The following is a 13,142-nucleotide window of genomic DNA, read 5'->3' as shown; positions in this document are numbered from 1 at the left end:
AATGGAATAATAAATATTCTTGACACATTAAAAGAGTATAAGAAAATAAAGAAACAGGTAAATAAATAGAATAGATGGGACAAATAGAAAACAAATGTTAAATGTTACTGTATCAGTAATTTCATTAAATGTAAACAGACTGGATATTCTAATTAAAAGTCAGAGATTGTCAGAGTGTATTTAAAGCAAAAACTAAAGCAAAACAAAAATAAATTCATACTTACAAGATACCCACCTTAATTATAAGATTATAGAAAAGTTAAAAGTATGAAAAATAACCACTATGCAAACACTAAACCAGAGAAAGCTGATGTAGTTACACTAATAGCAAGTAAAGTAAATATTAAAGCAAAAAGCAAGACATTATGATGAAAGGGTATGTCTACCAGTGAGATATAATCATTTCATATTAACCTATAAAGAAGGCAAAAACTGACATATCTAAATGAGATACAGAAAAATCCACAATCATAATGGGAGATTTTTAACATAGCTGTCTCTGTAACTGACAAAAGTGGAGACATGCCTGGAAAACCAATTTTTAAAAGAGAAATTAGTACAATTAATGAACTTAATGTAGTTGATGTGCATAAAATGTTACATTTGGCTACTGAAAAAAATTGTGTTTTCAATCCTCATATTTCATTTGTTCTCAGATTATAGATTTAACCTACAAATATAGTGATTTACTTTAATTTAAAAAAGATAACTAGGGGTGCTTGGGTGGCACATTCATTAAGCTTCTGCCTTCAGCTCAGGGCGTGATCCTGGCATTATGGGATCGAGCCTCACATCAGGCTCCTCCGCTATGAGCCTGCTTCTTCCTCTCCCACTCCCCCTGCTTGTGTTCCCTCTCTCGCTGGCTATGTCTATCTCTGTCAAATAAATAAATAAAATCTTAAAAAAAAAAGATAACTAGACAATCCGTAAATATTTGAAAATTCAATGAGAACTTCTAAATAATCATGAGTAAAAGAATAAATCACAATTTATTAGATTGTGATTAGATAGGGGATTAGAAAATATTTTCTTGGGGTGCCTGGGTGTCACAGTTGGTTAAGCATCTGACTCTTGATTTCTGCCCAGGTCTTGTTATCTGGGTCATGAGTTCAACCCCCTGTTGGCTCCATGCTGCGCATAGGGCCTGCTTAAGATTATCTTTCTCCCTTTCCCGCTGTCCCTCCCCACTCTGCCCCCCAACACCACTTGTGCATCACTAACTGCAAATTAAAACAGCACAGCACAACTTGTGAAATGCAGCTAAAGGTAAATGCTTCCAGATAAATCTACGGTATAAAATTAAATGTATCCTTAAAGGCCTAAAATTAATAAGCTTACAATTTATGCTCTCAAGAAGTAAAAACAAAACAAAACAAAACAAACAAACAAACACAACAACAACAACCCAGAAAATTTAATCTAAGGAAAATAGAAGAAAATAATTGTTAAGAACAGAATTTAATAAAACACAAAAATAGAAAATAGAAGAAATCACCTGAGCCAAAAGTGGCTTCTTTTAAAAAGATGAATAAAACTTAATACATCTTAACAACATTGTTCCAGAAAAAAAGGCAAAAAGCAAAAACTATCAATATCAGGAAAAAAGGGGGATATTGCTATAGATGTGATGAACAATTCCCAGAGATAACATTAATGAATCTCCAAACACTGTTAAGTAAAAGAAGCCAGATACAAAATGCACATGCTGAATGATATCATTTATATAAAGTTTTTAAAAAAGATTTTATTTATTAGAGAGAGAGAGAGAGCACAAGTGGGGGAAGGGGCAGAGGGAGAAGGAGAAGCGGACTCCCCGCTGAGCAGGGAGCCCGATTCAGGGCTCAATCATGACCTGAGCCAAAGGCAGATGTGAAACCAACTAAGCAACCCAGGTGCCCCCCCGAAATTTTTTTTTCTTTAGCGGGGGAAGGGTGTAGGAGCAAAGGGAGAGAGAGAGAGAATCTTAAGCAGGCTCCCCGCCTAGTGCAGAGCCTGACATGGGGCTTGATCTCACAACCCTGATATCACGATCTGAGCCACAATCAACAGTTGGATGCTTAACTGACTGAGCCACCCAGGTACCTGAAAAGAAGTATATTTTATTAGCAATATTCTTTTTTTTTTTTTTTTAAGATTTATCCATTTATTTTAGAGAGAGAGCAAGCACGCAGGGGAGAGGGGTAGAGGGAGAGAGAATCCTGAAGCAGACTCCCTGCTGAGTAGAGAGCCCAACATGGGGCTTGATCCCAGGACCCTGAGATCATGACCTGAGCCAAAATCAAGAGTTGGCCACTTAACCAACTGAGCCACCCAGGTGCCCCTATTAACAAAATTTCTGATAAATTTATATATATATGCTTTTAAGGAGGCTCCACTCCCCAAGTGGAGCCCAACACAGAGCTTGAAGTCATGACCCTGAGATCAACACCTTAGCTAAGACCTAGAGTCAGACACTTAACCAGCTGAGCTACCAAGACACCCTATATAAAGTTTTGAAAGAAGCAAAACTAATATATTGTGTTGGACGTCAAGACAGTGACTACCTTTAGGGTTTGTTGATTGGAAAGACCTGTGAGTGGGATTTCTGGGGCACGGTTCTGTTCTAGATCCAAGTGATCCTTATGCAAGTGCATTATTTGTAAGAATTCATTAAGTTGTAGGTGATGTGTGCACTTTTTAATGCACATGTTATATATCAATAAAATATCTATTTTAAAATTCAGGATAACATTGTGAACTTAAAAACTACTATAAAGTTTGTGAATTAGAATTAGACATATGTGTCATCCTCAAGCTATAGGTGATTTGATAAACCTGTGAGTGTTCACACCAGGAATTTTTTACACCTTTAACTGTAGTCTTGCATAAGAAATACTGAAAAGATTTTCTAACCAACAAAAAACCCCAAACAGCCTCTTTAAAAAAAGGAAAGCTAGGGTTGGACAAAAAGAAGACTTACAGTGTTTCCCCAAAATTGTAGAAGAATACTTAATCCAGGTTGTCTCCTGGATTTTATAGTCTTGCAAATTTTATGAACAATAAACATGAATAAAGTCCTTTTGAAAAAAAAATGGAGTGGAATTGCCCATAATTAAAAAGAAGCATGTCAGAGAGAGAGGAGGTGGGAACAGATAACTAAAGCCATATTTCTTAGCATCTCCCTCTCACTCCCCAAGGGGTGGCTTCCAACCCAGATTTGGAAGAATGTTCTCAAAACTTGCAACTTGTTCCCCACTTGAAAAGAATGTTCTCTACACACTTTTCTTATTCATTATCAAGGATACTTCAGGGAAGATGGTAGTTTATCATAAGGGAGCAGCCTTCACACTAGGAATCCAAAAATACAGGGTTGTAATCCTATTACATATCCCTATAGTACAGACTATATGATCTAAGAAAAATTACTAATATCTATGCATTTCCTTATTTTCACTGGAAAAATAGCCAAACTATGGAAAAAGCCGAGAGGTCCATCAACAGATGAATGGATAAAGAAGATGTGGAATATATATACACAATGGAATATTACTTAGCCACCAAAAAAATGAAATTTTACCATTTGCAATGACATGGATGGAACTAGAGGGTATTATGCTAAGCGAAATAATTTCAATCAGAGAAGACAATTATCATATGATTTCACTCATATGTGGAATTCAAGAAACAAAGCAGAGGATCATAGGGGAAGGGAGAGAAAAATAAAATCAGATGAAATCAGAGAGGGAGACAAACCATAAGAGACTCTTAACTATAGGAAACAAACTGAGGGTTTGCGGGGGGGCGGGGGTTATAATGAGCACTGGATGTTATATGCAACTGATGAATCACTGAATTCTAACCCTGAAACTAGTAATACACTATATGTTAATTAATTGAATTTAAATGAATGAATGAATAAATAAATAAATAAATAAATAAATAAATAAATAAATAAATAAGAAAAATAGGCATAATGTCTATTTTAAAGAGTTTTTGTGAGGTTCAGTGTGGATTATGGTAAAGTTTAGAATGAGTTAAGAAATTTATTCCCTTATGTTTACTCGCAACAATAAGAGGGTCTCAGGTTTATCAGTTTAGCAATCCCTTTAGATTATTCAAAGTAACAGATCCTTGAAGAGGAGTAGACACATACAGAGCCCATACATATTGCCAGGGGAATACCTACAAGAGTATACAAGGTCGCAGCTTTAAGAATTCTCCTTGCTGACTGCACCTTCTATGTTTTAGGGTTTTCTACCCCCCTCGATATTTTTTTCTATCTTTTTGTTCTTCCTCTTTTTAGCTTCCTGATGGTAAGCAAGTGATTTAACTTAAGGTTTCCTTTATGGAGTTCAGACGTACTTGAATGAAAGGGGTTCATATATTTCTTAAGAATAAACCCAATAGACAGGTATCAAAAATTCCTTTTTGTGCTATATATCTTCTTAACTGCAATTTGAAACCCCATATCAGGATATACAGTATATGGCTCATTCACATTTTTCCTCATGAAACAAGATGCTTACAGCCAATATTGATACGGCAGCCATTAAACCAGTATGTTTAATCAAACCACTTGTGTGTAATGCATTCTTTAAATGGAATCACCTTGGATACAAGCACTAATAACCACAGAATAACCAACTCCCTGAAGCATAAAGGAATCCTCTTGACTTATAATTATTTTCTTCACTAGGAAAATTACTATTTGCTGAGATTTTTACCAAAGGATGTTTCCCTGTTCCAAACCATGTCATGGTGTTTGAGACTCTGAAACTTCACTGGCTGGTCACTAATCAGAAGCACATCAGTCTGGTCTACTTTCAAAACCAGCGCTTTTGATACAAATCCAAAAGCTTTAGTCCTATGTTTGATTAATTCAACTTCTTAAAATTGAGAAGCTCACTTTTGTACTGCTTCTCCTTCTCTTCCAAAGAAAGCTGGCTGCTGCTGTCAATTCCAACTGGTTAATATCCAATAGTTTTATTTTTCTCATCGAGCCAATGCTGTCAATCTAGATTATTTTCCAGTTTTCTGTTCGATTTCTTTTTATCGCTCCCCTTAAATGCATTCTTGTTGCCATTTAGGGGATGGAATGCTGTTCTTTAGGAATATGTTCAATATTACTTAACAGAACCTAAAAATGCAGATTGAAATTCTTATCGGCACGTTGACATTCATTTATGTTGCAGGTCATGGTTGTAGGGATGATGATCGTGGGGTGTGTGTCTTTGTGTGTGTGTGTATGTGCATAGTCATTCATTTTAGTTATGCCTTTCTTTCTGGACTTGTCACTGTTTCTATATTTCCTCACTGAAGTTTCAATCCCTTCAAATGGGTTTTAGCTTAGTTGCTGGTATGATTGGGTCTTACGTATCAAAGCTGTAAAAAAAAAAAAAAATCTATGGAGATGCCAACCCCAGAAGAATATAATGAGGTCTGTCAAGGTAAAACAAATAATGGTATCTGAAAGAAGTGAGTTCTAGAAGTTACTGGAAGGCATTAAACTGACTTTTACTAGAGTCTTGAGCAAGCTTCTTTTTTACTTTCGATTTTAATAGTCATATCTGTGAATCTAGGAGGATGGTAGCTTTTACCTGCCTGGAGGCAGAGTGTGGTAATAACAGGGTGGGGGATGGAGGGTTGGGCCCACCAATTTTTAAAATATATGTAAATTTGGAATTGAACATAGTTCTCTGCTTTTATGCTTCATGCTGTATCTGCATCACACATCATTCTTCATGCTAATCTTCTTACACACATACACAACATACTTTCTCACACACAAACACACACACAGCAAGAGAGAGAGAAAAGCGCTCTTAGCAGCAATTGTCTCAAACTTAACAGATAAGATTGTAATTGTAAATTATAAGAGGTAGAATAAATATAGTATACAGGGATAATTAGCCAACTGGTTTCAGGCTGTATTTAGTAAACAGCCAACAGGAAGTATGGGGCCAAAGTAAGTTAGAAGGCACAGGGGCTGGGGAAGCATGAGGGAATGGATTCTGGGGCAGGGGAACAGGGCAACAGACACTGAGAACAGACCATTGAGCAGATATCCTCTCTTCAGAAGGCCTTTTAATGTAAACACAAACCTGGGCAAAGAAACCTGTCTCTGCCTTATTTTCTAAGGCTGAGCCCATGTGGGCTTCTAAACAAGTGAGCAAAAGAATTTAAAGCTAAATGATATCTTCGAGATCATCTTGTCCAAGCTGCTCAATGTGTGGAGGTCTCAGCATATTCACAGACTTGTCTGAATTGCTCAGCCTATAAAAGGCAGATTCTGGTGCCAGAGCCCACACTCTCCCTATTTCCCCAGGGCACCACAGAGCTGATGTGTGGGGACAGCCGGGCTGCATAAGGATAGTGTTAAATAATAGTGATGGAAATGCAGAGATGCAGTGCCAGTGAGAATTGGGGTATTTCCTTGCATTCACTTTTTAAGAAAAAAAAAAACAAAAAACGAGACTGCCTCAGAAGACAACAATAGGCATTGTGTAGCGGGCAGAAACATGGAACAGCGGTATGAAGCCAGCCAACAATGATAACATTTCAGTTAACGTTTAACAGCTGTGATGTCGCAAAGTGCTGTGTTTGCTTTTTTTAAAAGAGTGAACAAATAGGAATATTTATGTTATAAGCCAATGAACTTAGGGAGATGGTGCTGAGATAATCTTTGCTACTAGTGCCCTGGGGCAAAAGAAAAACCCAGGCAGAAATGAAAATTTTACCTTTAGGCTGATTTATTGGTGTAGGAGTTGCAAAAAGTGCTTAACATCGTACTACAAGTCTGTTTCACTTGTCCGCACAACAATAAACCATCCAGAAAGTAAAATGAAAACAGTCATGGGAGCATTTGGATACCAGGGACATTTCTAATGATTAAAAATTGTGTTAGCTCAGCAGCAGTAGCAGAGGAAGAGGACAGCTTTGCTTATTAATTCCATATTCTCCAAACTTCAGCAACTTGTATTACATTTATAATTTTCCAAAATGCAAAGGCCTGGGGATGAAGAATACCAAAGTTGACAGACATACAATCCTCCAAAACTTCCAGGAAAACTTCAACATTGCCACACTATCTGGGATGGCTCACCCCGGAAAGTAAGGCTAGGTAGACTATGGAATGAATGTGTCTGAGCTCTGCTGTTCTGCACGGTGCGTTGACCTGGCGCCCCAAGCATCAGACAGAAATGGGAAAGTGGAGGCCGAGCGAGAGGCACACTTCTGTGTGAGGTGGTTGTCATGGGCGCAACATCGCTAGCCACAGCACCATGTTCGGTCAAATGGATCCCGTAAGGATGAAGAAAGGCAAACCTTGCGGTCGACGTTCTAGCCCATCTGAAGGATAAATCTAGGAAGACACTAGGATATAATGTTGAGTACTATTATTATCTAAGATCCACTGGGTTAATTCTAAAAACTTATACCTTGTATCGGTTAGACCTGAACTGCACTGAAATGCTACTTCTGCCAAGTACAAGTCTCTAGAAAAATTACTTCATTTCCTCTCATCCATGGAAATGAAAATACCACCACCTATTTCCTGTGGCTGGAGAAGTAAGAGGTGTGGCATATAATGCTTCTAATCCTAGCAGACGCAGTAAAGATGTTTGATTACTTTCCCCGCTTTTTCCTTCAATTTGTCAGGCATGAAGCCAAGACAAATACTTCTGTCTTGTGTAGACTTGTCCAATTTCCTCATCCCTCCATTCAAGTCAGAGCCCGGCCCCAGCGAGAAGGAAGACAGCAGATGCAATCTTCTCTGCACCAGGGTTGGGCCCAGCATGAAATTCTCTTCATGAAAACAGCAGCCATCTCGTTTGCTGGAATAAGGATGAGGTAATTATTGAACAATCTAAGCCACAGAAATGATTAAGGGGCTAGTGGCATTTACTTATGCAGAAAGATTAATAGAGTTAAACAATTGTAAGCTGGCCAAATGGTAAGGAGGATAAAAAGCCACGAACAAATATTTAAAGGGCATGATGTAGCCAAGGCTAGGCAGGAATTATTTACATAAATTTAAAGAGATAAAATGAGGCATGTGGAGGAATAAAAAGACATCAAGCCATGAAATGCTGAGTATTTTAAAGACCTTTTCCAAAGGGAGAAAATTGTTGGATTCTGAAAATGAACAATTGCCCATCAAACTGTCTATGAATTTATTCCTAAACTCTAATTGCCAGCACTTTGCCATTTCTCATATCTCAAAAGTGGTTTGTCATTCTGATAGGAGATTAAAAAAAACAAAAACAAAAACACAAATGTAAAGAATTTACCTCAACTTTGTCACCAGATCTCATAAGTGTGTATCTACATATACTAGGTAGATACGTAAGAGAACCCATTAGCATTACTTAAAACCGAATGTATCAGTGAAAACATTTCATACACAGAAAATAAACGGTTAAATGTTCCTTCTTATATTTATAACTATTTCTTTGTGTATAATATTTGAATCTGAGTGATGTTTATTATTAAGTAAATTAACCAAATATTTTAATTTGCTTATTACTACTGGCTATGCTAGTGGTTAAAGAGTTTGCAAATCAGTGATTACTTAGTCAAAAATCTATTATATTTGTACAGACAAAAAATTAAAAGACTAACTCTTAGACCATTCAAATTCTGTTTTATGAGGACAAGTTGTTCAGTCCCAATACAAATATATATGATGAAAATAATATTCTTCCCAAGTAAGGAAACTTCAAACATTGCCTTCCAATGGTACCTGAGTACCAACTGAGTACTCATAATGTTTGGCAGGGCATCATGTTGTGTGATGGCAATAGTTAACGCATTAACAATTAATCCAGACACATCATAACTATGACAAGATGATCACCATGAATGGTTTTGATGGAGTAAATAATATGTTAAAAGTATTTTGATGCTAACTTTAACTATACTGTAGTAAAAACTATAAATTTATTATGAAAGATTGAATTCCAAAGGCTGTACAAATTGGAATAAGGGCTAAAGGGTTAAACCCTTGGGTCTGACCACTTGCAGGTCATTGGTGACCTTGAAAAGAACAGCTTATTGGAAGGAGCAAAAACGTGATTTAGAAAGGGTTCAAGAGAGAACAGGAGGAGAAAAGTTGGAGATCTATTTTTCAAGGAGTTTTGCTGACAAAAGACAATTGGTTTAGTAGCTAGAGAAGAATGCACCATCATGAAAAGATTACTTTTAAGATGGAATATATCACAACATATTTATATTTTGATGAGAATAAGATGGTAGGATATGAAGATTATATGATGCAGAAGAGAGAGGGAAATTATTGGATTGATGTCCCTGAGTAGGAAAAAGGATCTATCCCTCAATTGGAGGCAGTCTCAACTCTAAATAGAAGCACGAAGACTTCATCCCCAAGTTCAGAAGGAAAAAGAGGAATAAATGGATAGATATGCAGGATCGGCTTCTAAAAGCCAGTAGTGGAGTATGTGAAAATTTATTTTTTATTATTTCTATTTTCTCAGAGAAATAGAGGTAAGAACATAGTTGAGAGTGGGTATGGGAGAGTAGGTATAAGACGTTTAAAGAGAAAGAAGATAAGAAAACCATCTAGTTAAATAGAAATAGATTTTTTTAAATGTACTAGGGGCCCACTTGATGTAATTGAACTATGAATTGAAAGTAGGAACAACCCATGTGTATGCATGTTTTCTCTTCAGCCTTTGAAACCATGTGTGTATGTGCAGGCACAAAATAGGTTGACGGTTGGATTACCCAGTTAGTTTTATCATGTAAGTAAGGGGAACAAGAAAATAAAAATCAGATAGAGTAAGTCAATAAAATATCCAAATAACATACAACTAGACTTGAAAATTGTCTCAGAGTTAAATATTCATCTGTGTTCAATTTTTATAAAGCGCATAAACAATTTACACACAACTTAGACTTGACTACATTATGTTCTTCTGGTATCAGTATTAAGAACAAGATCTAAGAACTCATTAGACAAGAACTCTGAACCAATGTGTTAATTCAAAAACAGCATGCAACACACTGTATCTAGTTTTCTAACAATCTGTAATTCTCATGATTAATTTGTGACTCTGTAACCTTAGTGGTTTGCTTCAGTTTATCATGTACAATAAGGCCAATAAGAAATGTAACCAATAAAGCCTCTTGTTAGGAATGAGAAATGTCTAAAATATATAATCTAGGAAAATTAATAAAAAATTAATGAAAGACTTAACATGAAATTCATTACATGCTAATGAAAGTACTCCAAATTAATCCTTTTCGGAGTTTCAGGTCAATGTTGCAATTCATCAAGGAGATAGCATCAATGAGTGTCACATCCAGACACTGTTAGAAAATCAAAACTACATGCCCACGTGAAAAATGGCTTGGTAAAATATGGCGCTTTTGTGGTCTCTTTTGCCAAAGCCCACAAAAAGTCTCTACTTCCAGGCAAGCCTTCTCACACCTTCAATTTTAAAAAGTTAATAATACACTATCACATGTATCCCATCACCGATGTATACATTGAACATCTACTACAGGCCTTACAGTAACGGTCTCCCATTAATGACGAGTTCACAACAACATGAAGAACTGGAAGTGCAAAGTAGTGGGGAGATAGAGGATTTGAGGACAGGCAGATTTGTGTTTGAATTCTGCTGGTGCGACTTGCTCGGGTGTAAGCCTTTTGGCAAAACGCAAACTCTTTGAGCCTTGGTTTTCTTTGCCGTGAAATGCTGATGTATCTCAACTAATTGAAATAACGGAATAAAGTATGTGACAATGGAGAACTGGCATTTGTTAAGAGCAGAGACACTGGTGTCAGCCTGGCAACCTGGGTTTCGATCTCAGCCTCACTCTTTAAAGATACATGAACTTGGTCAATTAACCATTTTATTTGTTTGTTTCAGATTCCTCATTTATAAAATGGATGGGTAGATAATATTAGTGTATCACCCATTAACGGATAATTTAGTGTATCAATGGATAGATAATGTAATGTACCTACCATACAGATTTCTTGTGAAGATGAACTAGTCTTCCATGGTACAGTGCCTGACGCAGAATGCCATGTAGGCAGCTGATACACACATTAAATCCAGTCAGTTATGGCACTGCTATGTACCAAAGACTGATCTCAACGGTCACTCTATGTCACATGTAAATCCTAAGAAATACACAATTTTTCATTCATTCAACAAATGCTTGTGCAGTGTTCGTTTTATGCTAGGCACCGGTGAGACACTGACTTTTAAGGGGCAGTATCCCACCATACATACCATATGAGTGTGTCATACCATAAGAGTCCCTATCAAACCTGATAGCTGAGGACTTTGCAAACATAGGGTGAAACACATACTACACACACAAATATTTCACATGATATAGCTTTATCAAAAGAGTATTTCCCCTGAATGACAAAGTAATAGCTACCATAAAATGTTTTTTTAAAAAGGCATTTGGATTCCTACTACCACTCTCTACTGCTATCCTCCCAGTAAACAGTAAATGGTAACATATTCATGTAATGTGAGTTTCTTAAAATGAACACTGGAGTCTTTACAGGTAAAATTACTAAATTAGTTGTTTCCTAGTCATGCCAACACAGTGTGATTGACTTTAAATTGCATCGACCTTGTTAAATTGTCTTTGATATGTTTGAGTTGCCATTATGCTTTTGTTTTTGTGTCTTTAGCCCTTGAGTGCTAATGACAACAGCTAAAACATCATATACAAATTTGTATTATTGAAATGTCATAGTCTGTTTTGGCTAAAATTTCTCACTACGGGGGAAGAAATTAATATAAAGTATACCTAGAAAGAAACTTAGATTCCCAAAACTAAAGAGATAAATCAGATTGAATATGTCACCCACCTTCTCCTTTGAGTATCTGCCATTATTTTTAAGTTAGGCCAATCAAATTTAAAAGACATTATTTTACATTGAAGAGAGGGGAGGGGAGGTTCATGTCCACTTGAAAACAGTAGCATTATAGTAGCATTACATAGAATAAAACTGTTAAGAGAAGAACAGAATTTAGGGGCTAATCATAGAAGAACTACACAAATAATTCTACTAATCTGAAATATAAACTGAAACCTGTAACTGATAATGGTAACCCGATGGGGGATTTGGGGTGGAGTGGTGTTTCTGAAATCTTGTACTACGAACTGTCAAAGGATTTCTTCACGAGTAAACAGTATTATTTTCTCAATACATGTAAACTCAATCTATGAACCTAACTCAACCCAAAGCAAATCATCTTACTCAACCTTACATCTTACCTAGACTACTCTGTAGCTTACACTTGGCTTACTGGAGCACTTCCTAGTTTACTGCACCACTGTGGTATCAACCATTTTTAGAAGCCTAGAGCAAATGTAGAATGTTGAAATCATAACAATTAAGGCATGGGAAAAAAATGCATGAGCAAGCAAGGGGCAACTTCTTAAAAAATCTCTAACATTGTTTTCGTTACCAATTCAGTAAAGCTCCCGTAAGAGTTCTCACTTAGGAACCCTACATTTGACAAAATATCCTTGTTGAAAAATTAGACATTTCAATCTAGAAAAACTATTATTTTTGTCTTACCTTTATACAACTAACAAATAATATCATTCTGATTATCAACAAGTTAGCAACAGGTATTATTAAAAGGTAAATAGGAAGATTCTTATGCGCACGGCTTTGGAAAACTAAAAAACAAACACACACACACACACACACACACACACACACAAACAAAAACCAAAAACCAAAACACTTTCCAAAGAAAAGAAGGATGATACTTAGGGGGAAAAATATTCCCTTGTTTTATTTTGACCTAAACAACCAATATAAGCAGGTGGTCTGTATTATCACATGGTAATGGCTCTGAAGCAGTAGCACAATGGATTGTGGTCTTTTGATGACTCTCTGCTATTGATTATTTCCTGAGAAGGTGGACACATCTTTCCTTACATAATACCTTGTAAGAGGGAAGACCATTTTCCTAGGATAACTGATGGGCTTCACTGTCATACTGGAGCAAAGCAGTTTTGTTGATATAGGCATACATATATTTCTGCTTTTTATAGTACACAATAACTTGAAAACAAATTTTAAGTAGCTCATTTTTCTTTCCTTGTTTCTTATGACATCCTGTAATTTATTTTAGGTAAAATTGCTAGTAAAAAACCCA

At 36.4% G+C, this 13,142-nt stretch overlaps 1 protein-coding gene across 3 annotated transcripts in view; it reads right to left on the bottom strand.

Moving 5' to 3' along the window:
- FGF14 (fibroblast growth factor 14) overlaps positions 1–13,142 on the bottom strand; it is a 589,777-nt gene that overhangs the window by 154,057 nt on the left and 422,578 nt on the right. The gene's annotated exons all lie outside the window — the stretch shown is intronic.

The sequence above is a fragment of the Ursus americanus genome, chromosome 10, assembly GCF_024610735.1.
Source record: "Ursus americanus isolate L20-20 chromosome 10, mUrsAme1.1.p, whole genome shotgun sequence".
Classification (NCBI taxonomy): Eukaryota; Metazoa; Chordata; class Mammalia; order Carnivora; family Ursidae; genus Ursus; species Ursus americanus.
The sequence above is the reverse complement of the archived record's forward strand: the minus strand, read 5'-3'. Positions and strand labels throughout refer to the sequence as shown.